The sequence below is a fragment of the Panthera tigris genome, chromosome A2 (assembly GCF_018350195.1).
Source record: "Panthera tigris isolate Pti1 chromosome A2, P.tigris_Pti1_mat1.1, whole genome shotgun sequence".
In the NCBI taxonomy this organism is placed as follows: Eukaryota; Metazoa; Chordata; class Mammalia; order Carnivora; family Felidae; genus Panthera; species Panthera tigris.
In genome coordinates, this window is record NC_056661.1 from 162,443,779 (window position 1) to 162,461,110 (window position 17,332).

The 17,332-nt window shown below is 45.8% G+C and overlaps 1 protein-coding gene across 7 annotated transcripts in view; it reads left to right on the forward strand.

Moving 5' to 3' along the window:
* The first annotated feature begins 703 nt into the window (after positions 1-703).
* The window catches only part of GALNT11 (polypeptide N-acetylgalactosaminyltransferase 11), a 42,548-nt gene continuing 25,919 nt past the window's right edge, over positions 704-17,332 (forward strand). The window contains exons 1-2 of one of the 7 annotated variants that reach the window (XM_042975775.1): positions 9,613-9,640; positions 10,880-10,954. The gene's annotated coding sequence lies outside the window, so the exon portion shown is untranslated. Of the gene's footprint in view, positions 873-1,379; positions 1,404-7,783; positions 8,648-8,670; positions 8,856-9,539; positions 9,563-9,612; positions 9,658-10,879; positions 10,955-17,332 lie in introns of those variants that run through there. The other 6 variants (XM_042975765.1, XM_042975798.1, XM_007087539.2 and 3 more) reach the window with 6 other exon arrangements.

The window sequence follows — 17,332 nt, forward strand, 5'->3', positions numbered from 1 at the left end:
AGTATACCATTATACATCAATTTGCTAGACTAGGATATACACCCACCCAAACCCTTTAAAATAACAGCTAGAAAAAAAATCCGTTGAAGACCCATCAGAATGGCACACATTTAAACATCTGACGCTATCAAAGGTCGGGAGAAGGTGCAGTAACGGAAGCTCTCTGGCACTGACCGTTCCCTACGGCGCCGATTTCAAACTTAGGTTGTATGCGAATCACGCGGAGATCTTGGTAAAATGCAGACTTCCCTTCCTAGGTAGGTCCGCACGGGGCTTAAGATTCAGCAGTTGTAACAACCCCCGGCGACACTGGCGGCGCTGCGGCCAAGGTCGCACGGGAGCCCCGCACCCCTGCACTCCTCCCACCGGCGCGTGCGGTCGGTCTCCCCACGGCTTCTCGGGGGCGTGCACCGCAAAGCCTTCACACTTGAACCCACGTGTCTTTTATCACAACGGAACTTGAACATCGTTTAAAACGTATAAGCCCACTTGTCCTTAACGAGGCCTTTTTATACGAGAAGAAACCCGAAGGCCGCCCGTCACAGACCCTCAAGGCTCTAGCCCAAACCTCAGCCTCGACAGCGCCCGGCACCTCGCCGCGGCCGCTGGGCGCCCACGCCGGGCGAGCCGGGTGACGTCACTCCCGCGCGCGCGGGGGGCGGGGCCTTCCGTCACGTGGCCCCAGGGGCACGCGCGCTCGGGCCGAGACTGCGGCGCGGGCACTGGGCGAGCCCGCGGCCGCCAGAGCGCCCGGTGCAGCGTTTCCTTCGGGCCCGCTGCGGCTCATGCGGCTCGGACCCGGGCTGTGGCGGGAGAGAAGATGCCACGGCCCGAGTCCCAGAAGGCCGGGATCCTGCGCTGCCGGCGTCGGGGTGAGTAGCGCGCGGCCGGCCTCGGCGGCGTCTGAGCCCGCGCGGCCTCCGTCGTCCCCTCGGCGCCTCGGGCGAGCTGCTCCGGCGCGCGGCCCCGAGGCCCCGAGGGCCGGCGGCCGCGCCCGCCGCCGGCTGCCGTGTCGGGCCTGCGGGCGCGGCGTCCGGCCCCGCGAGCTCGGCCCCGCGGGGACAGGCTGTTGGCGGCGTCACCGCCCGCGGGTCCCGGCGCGCTCCTGCGGGCGAGGGCTGCAGCCGCGCGGGGGCTCGCGGAGCCGTGGGCCCGGGGCTCCCGCCGCTCTTTTCCCAAAACGGAGGCCGGAGCCCTGCGGCTCAGCCTTCGAAGCAGAGCTAGCGGGGCCGCAGAAGTGAGAACGGAAAGTCGCAGCCGGGAGCGCCGCAGAGGGGAGGAGTGAACAGAGCACCCGCCCCGCCGCTCCCCCCCCCCCCCCCCCCCCCCCCCCGCTTCCACCGGGTCCAGGTCGCTCGCGTTTCCCCCGAAAGGCGTAAAAACTTTCTCCTTTTTTTCCTGCGGTAATTGACCGAGGCCACATGTGGGATTTGGTGGATGTGCCTCTCGTTTCTCTTTTCTTTTTCTTTGCAAATATACTCGTTGGAGAAATTGGGTTGTCTTATATAGTTTACTACATTCCTGAAATCCATGCAGTTTGCGTAAAACGTAAAAATACCAAGTCCCTGCCTTCCAGGTCTGATAGACTGCTTCCTTTGAGGAATATTAACATACGTGTGATTTTTTGTTTTGTTTTGTTTTTTTAACCATCAGAGAAGATTGGGGTCAGCATTCTTTTTTGCTTTGGGTTATGAAAGCAGTTGTTTGGTTGATCGGTTTTCCAAATATAAAATGAAATTACAACTTTGTGCTTTTTAAAAAAAAATATTTATTTTGGAGAGAGAGACAGAGCACGAACAGGGGAGGGGCAGAGAGGAGGGAGACACAGAATCCGAAGCGGGCTCCAGGCTGAGCTGTCAGCACAGAGTCCCAAGGCGGGGCCAAACCCACGAACCCCAAGATCATGACCTGAGTTGATGGTTAACCGACTGAGCTACCCAGGCGCCCCTGAACGTGCTTTTCACAGTATTATTGTGCACCAGGATATTCTGTTGTCACTCTCCTCCCCCAAATCATGGAGTAGACCTGACTTTTCAGTGTCTGTGTGTTTATTCCACTCACTTTTTCCCGTGTATCCAGAAGTACTATGTGTTGAAATATGATCTGCTTTAAGAAAAATGGAAAAATCTTACCTACTTTAAGAGAGATGATACATACCTTCAATATGTATCAGTTGAGCTTTTCAAGTTAAAGGTGGTGAAAGAGTAGGCCACGCTTTTCACATCTTCTCTTGACAAATTCTGTGCTGTTTGTTCCTTGCAATTTGGGTTCTACTTAGTTTTTTTTTTTTTAACTTCTTTTTATTGGGGTAAAACAGTAAAACACAGCATGCAGTTTATCATTAGAACCATATTTAAAAAAAATTTTTTTTAACATTTATTTATTTTTGAGAGACAGAGCTAGAACATGAGGGGGAGAGGAGCAGAGAGAGAGGGAGACACAGAATCCGAAGCAGGTTCCAGGCTCTGAGCTGTCAGCACAGAGCCCGACGCGGCTCGAATTCACGAGAGCTGTGAGATCATCACCTGAGCTGAAGTCGGACGCTTAATCAACTAAGCCACCCAGGTGCCCCAATATTTATTTTTGAGAAAGAGAGTGAGCGAGCAGGGGAGGGGGAGAGAGAGAGGGAGACACAGAATCCGAAGCAGGCTCCAGGCTCTGAGCTGTCAGCACAGGGCCAGAAGCAGGGCTGGAACTTACAGTGAGATCGTCACCTGAGCGGAAGTCGGACACTTTACCGACTGAGCCACCCAGGTGCCCCTCATTAGGACCATGTTTAAGTGCACAATTCGGCTGCATGAAGTACATCGACAATATTGGGTCACCATCCCACTATTTCCAAAAACACTTCTCATCACTCCAAACAGAAACTCTGTGACCAGTAAGCAGTAACTCCCCATTTCCACCTTCCCCCAGATCCCTTCGGCCTCTCTGAATTTGACTACTCTAGATAAAGTTGAGTCAGACCGTATCCTCCTTTTTATTTCATACAATATTTGTCTGGCTTATTTCATGTGTTTTCAAATTTCATGGTGTAGCATCTATTAGACTTCATTCCTTTTTATGGCTGAATTTTTTGGCTGTATCACATTCATTCATCTCTTGATGCACTCGGGGTTGTTTCTACCTTCTGGCTACTATGAATAGTGCTGCTATGAACATGAGGCTCCTTGTGTCTGTTTTTGATTCTTTGGGGTGTATGCCTAGGAGTGGAATTTGCTGGATCGTGTGATAGATCTGTGTTTGACTTTTTGAGGAACAAACCCTTCACATGTTTAAAACTGCTTTCTTAAGGCCTTCATGCCCCTGCTGTGGCCAAATCTGATGGCCCCACCTCAACTCCTGCCGGCTTGACCTCTGTAAATCTTGGTGACACCTCATGTTGCTCGTCGGTACACCCTCTTGAGGTTCTCGATTTTGTGATCCTTCTGATGTCCTCTCTAAGTATCCTTTTCTACACGATTTTTAAATGTGCTTGTCCCCAGAGGTTCAGTGCTTGCTCCCTAATCCATTTTGTGCTCATTACTTAAAGCCTCTTCTGCTATTATTTCCGTGTAACTTGAACTAAAGTTTTGGTGTTCTATTTTTAACTTTGCTCTGAGGCTTAAGTTTGAATGTCAAGCTAGGGACACCTCTACATCAGGTGTCCTTTCCAGTGCAACATACCCAGACCAAAATTCGTCCTCTGCGAATCCTCCCAAACCTGTTCTCTCCATGCTCCTCGTCGCCAAGACTTGAAAGCCGGGAGTTGTTTTTATTCCCTTTCTCCCCTAGGGACCCACGTCCTGTCACGTTGACCCGTGCAGACAGTTCTGCCTCTGATCCTGCCTGCCGCCCACTTCCACAGTTCTGGATAGAGCCGTGACCGCTGCTGCTTTTTTTTTTTTAAGATCTAATTGGCTTTAACGATTCATGAATCAGGCAACATCTCATTTAGCAAGAGGGAAGCTCCCATGATTGCCTCTTATTGGAATTTTTCTAACTGGACTTCCTGGTTCTAGATTTTTTTTCCCCCCCTCTGTCCCAAACCATTTTATACACGTCTGCTGGAATTTTCTTCCTAAGATATATTTGCCTAAAGATACTAGTTAGCTTTCTTTTACATTCAGAATAAGTTAATTCTTTTTTTTTTTTTTTTTTTTTTTGAGAGAGAGAGAAAGAGAGAAAGCGCATGAGGAGGAAGGGGTGGGGGGTGGGGGGACAGAGGATCTGAGGCGGGCTCTGTGCTGACAGCAGAGAGCCCGATGCGGGCCACGAATTCACAAACCGTGAGATCGTGACCTGGGCTGAAGCCGGACACTTAGCCGACTGAGCCACCCAGGCGCCCCCAGAACAAATGAATTCTCCTCAGGGCCAGAGCCCCAGCCTGTACTCCCGGAAGTAATTGCCTTCCATGAGCCTTAACCAGCCAATCATTCATTACAGCCAACCGTTCTAACTTGCTAGTCCATTTGGAAAACTAAAAACAAATACATGTTGTGATTTTCCAAGCTGTGAATTTTTTCCTTGAAATGTTTCAGTATTTGGTCATTGAAGTATTATTTTTTTAAAAGCCAAACTTAGACATCAGCTTCTAAGAGAAACACACTTATGTCTGTATAGTTTGTTTATATCTTTATTGTAGCACTTTTTAGACTTTGCTTTAGGACGTGCCTGAGTTTTTTACCTAATTTATTATTTCTTTAGGATTTTTGTCCTTAGAGAAAGTGAGATGATTGGCTAAAGGAAATAAAGATTTTTTAAGATTCCTGTGCCATTGTCAAATTGCTTTTGAAAAGGGCCTTGCAATTTATAATTTTATCACCGATAATGACCCAGATAGATAAAATCATGAGTAAAAATGGAATTATTACAACCAATCCCTCAGAAATATAATTTTATCACCGATAAATGTATCATTTAAGTATATGTACTTCAGGGAATATTTTTTAAAAACTTTGCCAGTTGGAGACTTAGGATCTTATTTTTCTTTTTCTTTATGCGTCTTTACTGATTGTTGACACTGAAGACTTTTCCATATGTATTTCCAAGATTCATCCAAGTTGTTCACTTATCAGTAGTTTGAAAAATGCTGTACGGAGAGCCCCAGCCTTAGCATCACACAATAGAACAGGGTTGCTCAGCCTTTGCGCTGTTGAAATCTTGGGCCAGACGATCGTCTGTTGTTGGGGTCTGCCCTGCATATTGTAAGATGTTTAGCAGCATTTTGCTACCCGCCAGATGCTAGTAGGATCCCCCAAGCTGTGACCACCAAAACCACTTCCAGACGTTGCCAAAAGACCCTGGGGGCTGCCAGATTTGCCCAGACGGTCTGGAGTGTCTCAGCCCCTGGCTGAGAACCATGGACCTGGAGCTGCAAGACTGTAAATCCAGTGACATAGTCCACCCTTCACCGTGCCGCGTCTGTGGTCACCCCAACAGCTCTTTCCGCGTGAACATCCTGTCTCAAAACTAAATTGTAAGCTATCCTCCGATGAAGCGTCTGTTGACTAGGAGGGAAGCAGAAGTGAGGAGCAAATAGTTCATATATACAAATACACAAAACTCACAAGGACAGACCGCTGGCATTTGTGATCTTGGACTCAATGAAAAAGAATTAATTGAGGACTGAACCGTGTAAGCACATTATAACCCCTGGAGATCAATATACCTACAGAACCCAACACCTGAATATAAGGGTAAGGGTCAAAGGAACATTTTTATTAGGTGAAAGATACATATTTTTTAATGCTTTATTATGGAAAATGTTTTGTTAGTGGTCGGTCTTTTTTCATCTATTACCCCGCCTGTCTCATCTCCTATTGGTTAATTTGAAGCAGATTTCAGGTATCATAGGATTAGATTATTTTCACTTTGTAAAATAAGCTGTCCCTTCCTTTGGAAAGCCAGCAACAGCGGGTTGAGTTGCTTCTCTCACCTTGTGTCATCCTGATGTCCTCTTTTGCCTCCCTCCTCCCTCTTCCCTCTTCCACATTTAAGGACTGTGATTACCCTGGGTGTACCCAGTTAATCCAAGATAATCTCTGTATTTGAAGGTCAAGTGCTGAGAAACCCCAGTTCCTGGGATGTGGATACTGCCGGGGGACCATTATTCTGCCTCTACATAACACATCAATTGTGCTTCTTGTAAAGAATTTTTTTGGTGGTTGCCTTAGAGTTTACAATATACATTTTAAACTAGTTAGTTTGAATCTGCCTTCACGTAACACTCTATTGTTAGACTTGTACAGGTACCGTAGTAGACTATCCCACGTTTTCCCTCCCATTCCTGTGAAATTGTGGTCATTCATTCACTAATCAGTATGCCAGTATGTCATTCGTTCACTCAGTATATTGTGACATATATTACTTTGAACAGCTTTTCTTAGATCAACTAAGAATAAGAAAACAAATTTTATTTTCATTTCATTGTTTTCGTCTCTGATGTTCTTTGAGTAGATCCAGGTTTCTGACCTGTGTCATTTTCCTTCTGCTTGAAGAATTTAGCGTTTCTTGCAGGGCAGTCCTGGTGATAGATTCTTCAGTTTTTCTTCCAGAAGGTATTTCTCCTTAATTTTTGAAGGATAATGTCAGGGGATATAGAAGTCTAAGGTGGTGGGATTTTTTTCTTTCACACTTTGACTATTTTAGTCTGTCTCTTGCTTGCATGATTTCTGATGAAAAGCCCACTGTAATTCTTACCTTTTTCCTCTCTAGGTAAAGTGTTTTTCCCTCCCTATGGCTTCTTGGAAGATTTTTTTTTTTTAACGTTTATTTATTTTTGAGACAGAGAGAGACAGAGCATGAACAGGGGAGGGCCAGAGAGAGAGGGAGACACAGAATCTGAAACAGGCTCCAGGCTCTGAGCCGTCAGCACAGAGCCCGACGCGGCACTTGAACTCACGAACCGCGAGATCATGACCTGAGCCGAAGTCGGCCGCCTAACCGACTGAGCCACCCAGGTGCCCCTTCTGGGAAGATTTTTTATTTGTCTTCTGATTTTCTGATTATAGTATATGCAGGTGAGAGTTTTCAGGGGATTTATTCTGCTCTGGGTTCTCTTGGCTTCTGGAGTCTGTCATTAATTTTGGAACGTTCTTGGCCATTAGTATTGTCATCTCACATCTTTCTTCTTTTTTCTTTCTTCTTCTGGTATTGCGGTACTTTTTGTGTTATACTTCCTGAAATTGCCCCACAGTCCTTGGACGTTCAGTTTTTTCCTGTCTGCGTTTGGGTTTGGAAAGTGTTGACTTCTGGTCAGGCTCACTGCTTTTCCTTCAGCGGTGTGAACGCGGCGGAAGGCCGTCTTCATTGCCGACCCGGTCTTCTCGGTTTTTAGCCTCGCCTTCTGGTTCTTCCTTAGAGTGTCCATCTCCCTGTTGATATTTTTCACGTGTTGCACGTTGTCTCTTCCGTTCGAGTTCTTAACGTATCAATTAGAAATGGCTGCAATTCTCGGATGATCCCCAAATCTGTGTCGTTGAAGTCTGGTCCTTGTGATTGCGTCGTCTCTTCAGACCTGCCTCCCGCTCGCTTTTTGGTACGTCTCACATTTGTTGTCGAGAACCTGACAAGGGTCAGGTCACAGCACCTGAGGTAAGTAGACCTTTGGCGAGTGGCTTCGTGGTGCTCTGGCGAGGGGTTTGGCTCTGTTTAGCGTTTGCTGTCGCTGCCGGACGCTTTGGATTCTTCTGGCGACCTTGTTTGTATCGGCCCTCTTGCCCTTGCGATTTTCTGAGCGGCCTTCCCCAGACAGTCTGTGTCTTGCAGCTGTTTGAGCCGCGCCTCACCCTGGTCGGCCCTGGAGCCCTTGGGTGTGGCGGTCAAGTACCAGAGGGGGTGAGAGTTCCGTCACCCGCAGATGCCACCGCCACGGGTGCTCGCCAGTGGGGTGGCGGTGCCCCCTTCCCGCTCCGTTTCCCGGAAGCCGTGACCTTCGGGGATTGTCTTCGCCCCTTGGCTTCGACCGGAAGGCTTAGCAGGGGCCCGGGTGGGGGGCGTGCCCTTCCCCAGAGAGGAGAAAGCTCTGGCACGTCCTCCCCCTGGAGCGGATGCCCTCGCGGTGGGGAAAGTTCTGGGAGTTCCGGCGAGGGCTCCGCCCGTCTCCCGCCAGAGGCCGAGGGGGTCTTTCGGCACCTCCGCCTTCGCGGCGAAGACCCGCCGGCCGCCCGGCGGCAGAGCCCGCGGAAGGGTGGGGGCGGCCGCCGCGCGCTTCCCCGGAGTCGCTCCGTCTCCCGTCTGCGCGCGGCGTGCGGCCCGGCGCCTGCTCCGGGAGAGAAGGTGCCGGCGGGGCGGCGTCGGGCGCCCCGGCCTCGTTTCCCCCGCGGTGCCGAGTCCCGGCTTTCAGCGTGCGCGGCTCTTTATTGTGGGAAGGAGGGGGACGGCGGCCCGTAGGCTCTTCTCCCGTTGGCGCCGGAAGCGGAAGGCCTTCCCCGCCCGCTTCACGCGGAGTTCGTGACGTGGGCCCGTCCTCGTGAACGCGGCGCGGAGGCCCGGGACGGTGGCGCCGTGGCCAGACTCGACTGCGGGGCTCGAGCTGGTGTTTCGTGCTTATCGCTTGACCGATGATGATGTCGGGCTGTGCTGCCCGAGCCCTTTTGCTTTCCCCAGAAAAGAATGTTCTTCTCTCGCGACTATAAAAACGCCTAGCGGCTTCTCAGAACTTCTTGTAAGCATTATTCTGCATTTTGCGGGCGACGAAAGCTGTACAGACCCCACCTTTATTAAATTTTCCACTTAGGAATGATACCGTAACTCATACGTATAAGAATTTGTCAGGCTGTCTCTCTTCTGCCGCAGCCCGATTCTGTTAGTTTGGGTTTCTCCAGAAGCAAATCCTGCGATACGAATGTAAATTGGCCTTGTTTATATGCGAGGTAATCTCCGCACTCACCGGTAGGGGAATGAAGGCGTGAGGGAGAGAGAGAGTGAGGCGGGAAGGGGCGCCGACCTCAGGCAAGGCCGTAAGGGTGTGCGGAGCGGGGAACACACGCGTCGGTTACGGTCCGGGGCGAGCGGGGACGGGACCGGGCGCTTTGACCGTCCGTTGTCGAGGGCCGTCCTTCGGCAGGTGCACGTTCCCACATACTTTGGGGCCTGCCCCGTGTGGGCGCCTGGGCTCCGGGGGCCAGGGAGGCGGGCAGAGGCGGTTGGAAACAGACCTGTGCGGATGCCGAGACCCCGGAGGATGTCCCGGTGACAGCGTCTGCTCTGTGCCTTCCCGCGGCTGATCGAGCGGGATGAGCCGGACAAGAAATTGGCCGTTTGCCCCACCGATCAGTCGGGTTGTCAGCTTTCTAAACCTCTTCAGGTGGTGGGTGGTACTCGGAAACGAGTTTTCCGAAGAATGCGCAAGATTTGGTCACGTGATTTTCTGATGGTCGCTTTTTGGATACCCGTCCACTTTGAAATACAAAAGCAACGGTTTGGAAGATCATCCTGGCCTCGTGCTTCCGGTAATTCCAGCCTGGGTAACCTGGTTCAGACCTGTCACTGCTGATGGCAGAGAATTCCCGGGATGGTAAAGAATTCCTGGCTCTTCATCGTGTGCCAGCAGAATAAAACTCAGAGGCGTGGTTTAAGGGTAGTTAACTCGGTTAACGCTCCTTTGGTCGTAGGACGAAGCTGGCTATAGAAGGCCGTGCTGACCGTGGACACACGTGTGCGTGTTTATATTGGGTGTGTTGAAAGCCGTTTGAGTTTCTTAGTTGTTTGGATATCTGAGAACACTTATTTCTAGTAACCGTGTTTTTTTTCCTCTTCATTTATTTCCTCTTCATCTGATGTCCTTTGAGTTTAATTCTCCTTTTTATGGGCAGAAGGGGAACAAGCAAGAACAGTTCTCATAACTGTGGAGGCTGTAAATGGTCACTGGGTGTTCATTCTGTACCCCTCAGTCAGGAGTTGCCTTGCGGGCTGGAGACTGATCACAACTTTTGCAGTGTTTGAACTTCTGTAGGTGGGGGGCGTGCCCTGCCGCTCTCATCCCTCTCTCTGGCTGAGTCACCCATTTATCTGCCTGGTTTCTGACTGCATGGGATCGTATGAGCCTTGTGTTGACCTGACATCGGCTCTTTCTGTTAGGACCCAGGAAAGGCTGCAGCGGGCATTTCCTGTCGTTCCTGTCGATCTTGATCAGACACATGGGGTCAGAAATGAATTAAGGAAAATATGAGAGATCCCAATAAACTAGAACCGTGTGTCGTAGAGCATATAGTTAGAAAGGTCTTGAATGTAATGATTCCTGGAAGTAAATGTGTGTTGTGCAGGCCTCTCCCGAGACTACGGTCACTTTCTCCTTACCGTCTTAACCAGGGAGAGCTGCCCCTTTCCGCCTGGGCGTTTGATCAGACAGGATATTAAAGTGTACTGCTCAGCCTCTCCCAGCCCATTTTCACTGACCAAGCAGGTGTCCCGGGATTGGTTCCCGTGCTTCGTCATATTGGCTGTCCTTTTAGTTTCCTTTTCTTCAGTGCTTAATTAAATTTGCTTCTTTCTCCCATCAACATTACCATGTGGTTTTCCTCTGCATTTGAGGTATAGTGTATAGACACTGCATGTGTTCATGTTCTTTTTGATTTTCTTACAGAGAGGGGATTCATAAATGTCTGAGCGATGTCAGAGGATTATTCCCGGGAACATATGATGTCTGGAATGTGCTCTGAACCTTTCCTAATTCAATGATCTCCTTACTTGTAATTATGAAATGTGTTTGTGGTGAATGTTTTCTTCTAGTCTTTCAGGTAGATAAGGAATGAGAAAAAAATAATGTGGGGTTTTGTTTTTTTTTTCCTGTTGTCATCACCGTGTAATTTCACAGGGGTACATAGGAAAGGCATGTGCTGTAAATCACATGACCATAGCTCAGTTAAAATATGAATATGTCTCTTTTATGGAAAAGGTAACAGATGTTTGCTGTTTGACAATTTGGAATATAGAATAGACCGATGAGAAAATAACCGGGAACTGCACAAAGGTAAATATTTAACAAACAAAGATGACTTTTTAAACTTCATTAAACATTATGGAAATTATTTTGTGCTGAAGGACTGTGAAAGCTCTACTGTGTATGAGTTAGGTAGTATGGTCTTTTCCTCCTGTAGTAAAAGAAGATGGACGTTGGGCAGACGAATTCAGACTGATTAGTGATTTGTGGAGGAAAAAGTCTTTCAAAACGTGCTGTTAGAATATTTGTTCAGTGTCCAGATTTTATTCTCAAGTTTTTGACACCTTAATGGAATGAAAATAGCCTTCCTTTTAATGTGCTAAAATCCCTTTTGCTTCTGAGGTTAAAAGGAAAGGCCATATTTCGTTCAAAGCCTTAAAATATTTAATCCTCTCCAAAGTTCTTATATTTTTAAGTTAGGCTAAGAAATTTTTTACCTTGATTTTTAAAGAAATATATATTCTTTGTAGGAAATGTTTTAAGTAAAGGAAAGTCACCAGAAAATTAGCTATGATGCCACTAAGCTGATTCTATTAAGTGTATTTTTTCATTATTGCTGATAACAGTGTAACATTTTAGGTCGTGTGAGAGATTAAAAATAAGCAGTAGAGGTGTGCCTGGGTGGCTCAGTCGGTTAAGCCTCTGACTTCGGCTCAGGTCATGATCTCACCGTTCGTGAGTTCGACCCCCGCGTCGGGTTCTGTGCTGACAGTTCAGAGCCTGGAGCCTGCTTCAGATTCTGTGTCTCCCTCTCTGTCCCTCCCTCACTCTGTCTCTCTCTCTCTCTCAAAATAAACATTAAAATATTTTTTAATAAAATAAAAATAAACAGTAGAATATATAGCAAAATATTTGCAGTAATGAGATTTCAGGCATTTTTTTTTTTTAACTTTTTGCTAATCTGTTTTTTCTGATTTTTTAGCATAGTAGCAGAGCTTAGAATATTAATCCCTACCACCTTGCGTGGTGTCTGGCATATAGAGCTCTGCTGTGTTCCCAGTATTAGCCTTTCCTTAAGGATTATTTAATGATTTTCAGAAGAAGAATGTTGGATTATTTAGTACATTTAATAGGCCCTGACTGGAAGATTAGTGGAATGGTTTCAAGTATCATCTGTAGAGTCACATTGGGTAACAGGCACCATCCTGGTGAACTTTACAGAATTTGACTACTTTATGGAGCATAATTTAGTAGCTGGTGTGTGCTGTGTTCTTTGTTAATAGAAGATAACTATGGACAGCATCTCAAAATGGGTTTTCTTAGCTCAGACGACCGTGCTGTTGAGAAATACCCCTCACTGTAATTGATAATGATGTTGGAATTTAAATTGAGTGAGATCTCATGTGATTTTAGCCCATTGTGTCATATGTAATTTGCCAAAGAGCCTTTTTGATACAACGAGACAGCAGATGCAAACAGCAACGATCGGTCGTTTTTTGAGTGGACTAAAGCGTGTGTGTGCTTAAATTGTCCTTGCATATTTTTGTATGTATCTTTCTAGTCTCCTGGGTTGCATAGTGGTGCAAGGCTGCTCTTCACCTATGAATATGAATTCTGCCTTTTAGTCCTGCCTCTCCATTCTATTTCCTTTTTCTCCTAAAGGGTGTTAACATTTTTTTTATGGTTTATGGGAGAATGCTGGAAACCTACTTGGTATTGTGCTTTGTCCTTCGTTTGCTTTATCCATCCTTTGTCTTATAAGCAGTTGTGTGTGAATGTAGATGTATTTACATGTAGCATTCTATATACCCTCTTTTCCATCTTAATTTGTTTCACCTGGCAGCATATCTTAGTGATAAAGCCATAGTAACTATAGAGACTTTTCTCTTTCCTCTTTACAGCTGCATATTTTATTGTGTGGATGTTTCTTAATTTGTTCAACCAATTCTTCATTAATGGACAATTGGACTGATTCCAGCCTTCTGCTATTACAAAGAGTCCTATAGTGAATAGCCTTGTGCATACATTACTTCCTGTTTTTCTGGGGTGGATTTCTAAGAGTGAAATTGCTAGGTCAGAGGATAAATGAATATGCAATTTGAGTAGATGTTGCCAAATTTCCCTGCATAGGAACTGTACCACATAGGAGCGTTTCTCCATAGCCTCCTTATCAGACTATGTTGTCAAGTTTGTGGGTTTTTATAAATTCAGGTGGGGGCTTATTTGGCTTATTTTCCCTTGCTGTGAAAAAGGTTCTGCATTTTTTCATAGGGTTAAGAACCAGTTGTGTTTCTGTTTCTGTGACCGGTCTGTAGGGTTGTTGGTCCTTTCTCGTTGTGACCAACAAGACTGGAAGATAATCCCTAGTGACTCCCTGCCACCTTCTGCTCTCACTTTGTGTGATTCTCTCCCCATGTGTGGGAGTGCTTTTAACCAACAAAACACGGCAAAGATGATAGGGTGTCGGTTTCTTGATTCGCTTAGGTTATGTAGCAAGGATAATGGGACGTCACTCCGGTGACTATATCATATAAGACTGTGTTAAGCAGACCGGAGGAGATCCCTCATTGCCGGCTCGATGAAGTCACTGTGTGGTGATGACCACGTGGCAGGGAGCTGCCGATAACCGCTAGGGTCTGAGGGGTCTCCAGTCCCCTGGGCCCGTTGTCGTAGAGCCATAGGAAATGAATTCTACCAACAACTTGCTGAGTTTGGGAGCGTTTCTTCCGGAATTAGGCCTCCAGGTGAGAATGGAGCTTGGCTGACGATTAGCGTGAAGTCTTGCTGGACCCTGAGCAGAGGATCCATCTGATTAAGCTGTGCTCAGACTCTTGATGCTTAGAAATTGTGAGGTAATAAGTATGTGTTGTTTTGCTGTAATTTGTTATATGGCAGTAGATATCAACATTTTATTTTAATGTTTATTTTTGAGAGAGACAGGAGGGTCAGAAAGACGCCAGGGGAGTGCGCCAGGGGAGGGTCAGAGAGACGGGGAGACACGGAATCCAAAGCAGGCTCCAGGCTCTGAGCTGTCAGCACGGAGCCCGATGTGGGGCTCGGTCCCGTGAATCGCGAGATCGTGATCTGAGCCACCCAGGTGCCCCTACGGCAGTAGGTATCTAATACCAAGGTAATACCTTTTTGTCTGTGTTACAAGTTGCAAGTATTTTTTTCCTTTTTCTCGTTTGCCTTTTTATTTTTCTTTCGGTGTCTTTTGCCACCCCCAATTTTTTTGTTCTTATATAATCCAGTTTATGTATCTTTTCCAGTATTGTTTCTGAATTTTCAGTTGTAGCTAGAAAAGTTGTGACCCCTTGCAGATAATAGAGGAATTTACCTTTGTTTTCTTCTATTACTTGTATGGTTTCATCTTCTGTATTTATTTTTTTTAAGTTTTTTAATTTTAATTCCAGTATCGTTAACATATAGTGTCATATTAGTTTCAGATGTACATTATAGTGATTCACCAATTTATCACATTACTCAGTGCTCATCATGATAAGTGTACTCTTTAATGACCATCGCCTGTTTCACCCATCCCCCCTGTTCCCTGCCTCCCTTCTGGTAACCACCAGTGTGTTCTCTGTAAAGAGGCTGTTCCTTGGTTTCTTTCTTTTTTCCCCCTTTGCATGTTTGTTTTTGTTTCTTAAATTCCATATGTGAGTGACATCACATGGTATTTGTCTTTCTCTGACTTATTTCACTAGCTCTCTAGCTCCATCCATGTTGTTGCAAATGGCAAGATTTCATTCTTTTTTTATGGCTGAATAATACTCCATTGTATACATATATACCACATTTTCTTTATCCATTCATGTATCAGTGGACACTTGGGCTGCTTCCATAGTTTGGCTATTGTGAATAGTGCTGAGTATACATAGGAGTGCATGTATCCCTTTGAATTTGTACTTTCGTATTTTGGGGGGTAAATACCCAGTAATGGCATTACTGGATGGTAGAGTAGTTCTATTTTTCATGTTTTGAGGAACCTCCATACTGTTTTCCCCAGTGTCTATACCAGTTTGCATTCCCGTCGATAGTGCACGAGGGTTCCTTTTTTCCCCCACATCCTCACCAATACTTGTTATTTGTATTTTTTTAGCCATCCTGACAGGTGTGAGGTGAGATTTCATTGTGATTTTAGTTTGCATTTCTCTGATGATGAGTGACATTGAGCATCTTTTCATGGGTCTGTTGGCCATCTGGATGTCTTTGGAGAAAGGTCTATTCATGTCTTCTGCCCATTTTTTAATTGGATTATTTGTGGGGTTTTTTAGATGTTGAGGTTTATCAATTCTTTATATATTTTGGGTACTAATCCTTTATCAGATATGTCATTTGCAAATAGCTTCATTCAGTAGGTCTTTTAGTTTTGTTGATCGTTTCCTTTGCTGTGCAGAAGCTTTTTGTTTTGATGTGGTCCCAGTAGTTTGATTTTTCATCTACTATATTTAAATATCGAGTTCACATCAGATGTGTCTAGGTGTGAGGAGTGGGCCCTAGTGTATCCTTTACCATATGGCTAAGCAGTTGTCCCAAAACCAGTTTGCAAAAAGTCACTCGTTTCCTCACTGGTGTGTTATCTGTAATCATTTATACTACATTTCTAAGTGTAATTGGGTCTGTTTCTCAAAATTTCTCATCCTGCCCCATTGGTTTTTCGTCTGTGCATGTGTCATGCTGTGCCATTTAGGTAAAAAGCTCTGGAGTTTGTTTACTACTCAGTAGGGCTCACCCCTGCTTATACTTGGTTTTCAGGATTTGCCTGGCTATTGCCTGCTTTTTCATTCTTTCCCAAATACACTTTATAATCAACTTGTTTAGCTCTAGAAAAAAAAAAAATCTGTTAGTATTTTTAAAGTTTTTTTTTTAAAGAGAGAGAGAAAGAGGGAGACAGAATCCCAAGCAGGATCTGTGCTGTCAGGGCAGAGTCTGACGTGGGGCTCGATCCCACAACCCTGAGATCATGACCTGAGCTGAAATCAACAGTCGGACGTTCCATCCACTGAGCCACCCAGGTGCTTTTGTTAGTATTTTAAATATGCTTATGTAATATATGTAAGTTAACTTAGGGAGAGCTTTTATGATGTGGGGTTTCTCTGTCCAAGAGTAAGGTACATCTTTCCATGTGATCACGTCATCTTTTGGGGCTCTCAGGAGTGTCTTATGGTTTTATTTGTACATGTTTAAGGTATTTCTTGTTAAGTTTGTGCTTAGTGTTCTTAAGAATTTTTATATTTTTCAAAGATTTGTCGTTGTAAATGAGACGTGTGTTTGGGAGAGGTTCGATTTTTGTCAGATTTTGAGATCAGTGTCCCACTCATTTTATAAAACAGATTTGTAAGATTTCTTTTAATTATTTCTGCAGTGGCTTAAGTAGCATTAGGGTCATTAGATCTTTAAAGGACTGGTAGAATTCCCCTGTGAAACTCTGTGCCTGGTGGTTTATGTTGTCTTGAGGAACTTTCTTCTGAGAGAGAGAGTGCGTGCGAGCAGGGGAGGGGGCAGAGGGAAAGAAGAGAGAATCCCAAGCATGGAGCCTGATGTGGGGCTTAATCTCATAACCGAGATTGTGGACTGTGAGATCGTGACCTGACCTGAAATCGAGAGTTGGACACTCAACTGACTGAGCCACCCAGGTGTCCCTGTTTTGAGGAACTCTTATGAGGTTATTTCTTCTGTGATGATTGGTCTGTTTACATTTCTGTTGGGACTGGGGTCAGTTTGAGTAAGTCATATTTTCCTTAAATGTTACTCTTCTAGGCTTTCAAATTGATATGCATAGAATCATATGAAACCGTCTTGATTTATAAAATTAACTTTTGCAGTGATTTCAAATTTATAATGAAGAAATCTTGGACTGAGAAAGGAAGACTTGGGACTTTTGCTGGCAGACTGAATATTTTGCTTAATAATGACTACATCTAATGAAACTATTTTAACTGGTTAGCTGTTTTCTCCTCCTTCCCCTCCTCCTCTTGACAAAAGTTTATTCCCCAGGATGTGCTTATCTCATATATACTCTTCTCTAAGATTTTTTTTTTTTTACATGTTTATTTATTTATTGTTTTTGAGAGATCGAGAGAGAATATCCCAAGCAGGCTCCACACTGTCAGTGCAGGGCCCAACGCGGGGCTCGAACCCATGAACTGTGAGATCATGACCCGAGCCAAAATCAAGAGTTGGGACGCTTAACTGAGTGGGCCATCCAAGTGCCCCAAGTACGATTTTACATAGCACAGAATCAAGGTCCTGTAACCTCTTCTGGAAGAGAGATACACTCTGCATAATTTTTAATTACCCAAACCAGTATTTGTTAATTTTTAATACTAGACACTGGGCCAGACAGAATGGGTTTGAAGAGACAGAAATGATCCCTGTCCCCTGAGGGGGTTGCTCACGGCGAGTATAGTAGCACTTAGGCTCTAGGCACGTTGTTTATTGCCACAGCTCCAGCTCATGTATTTG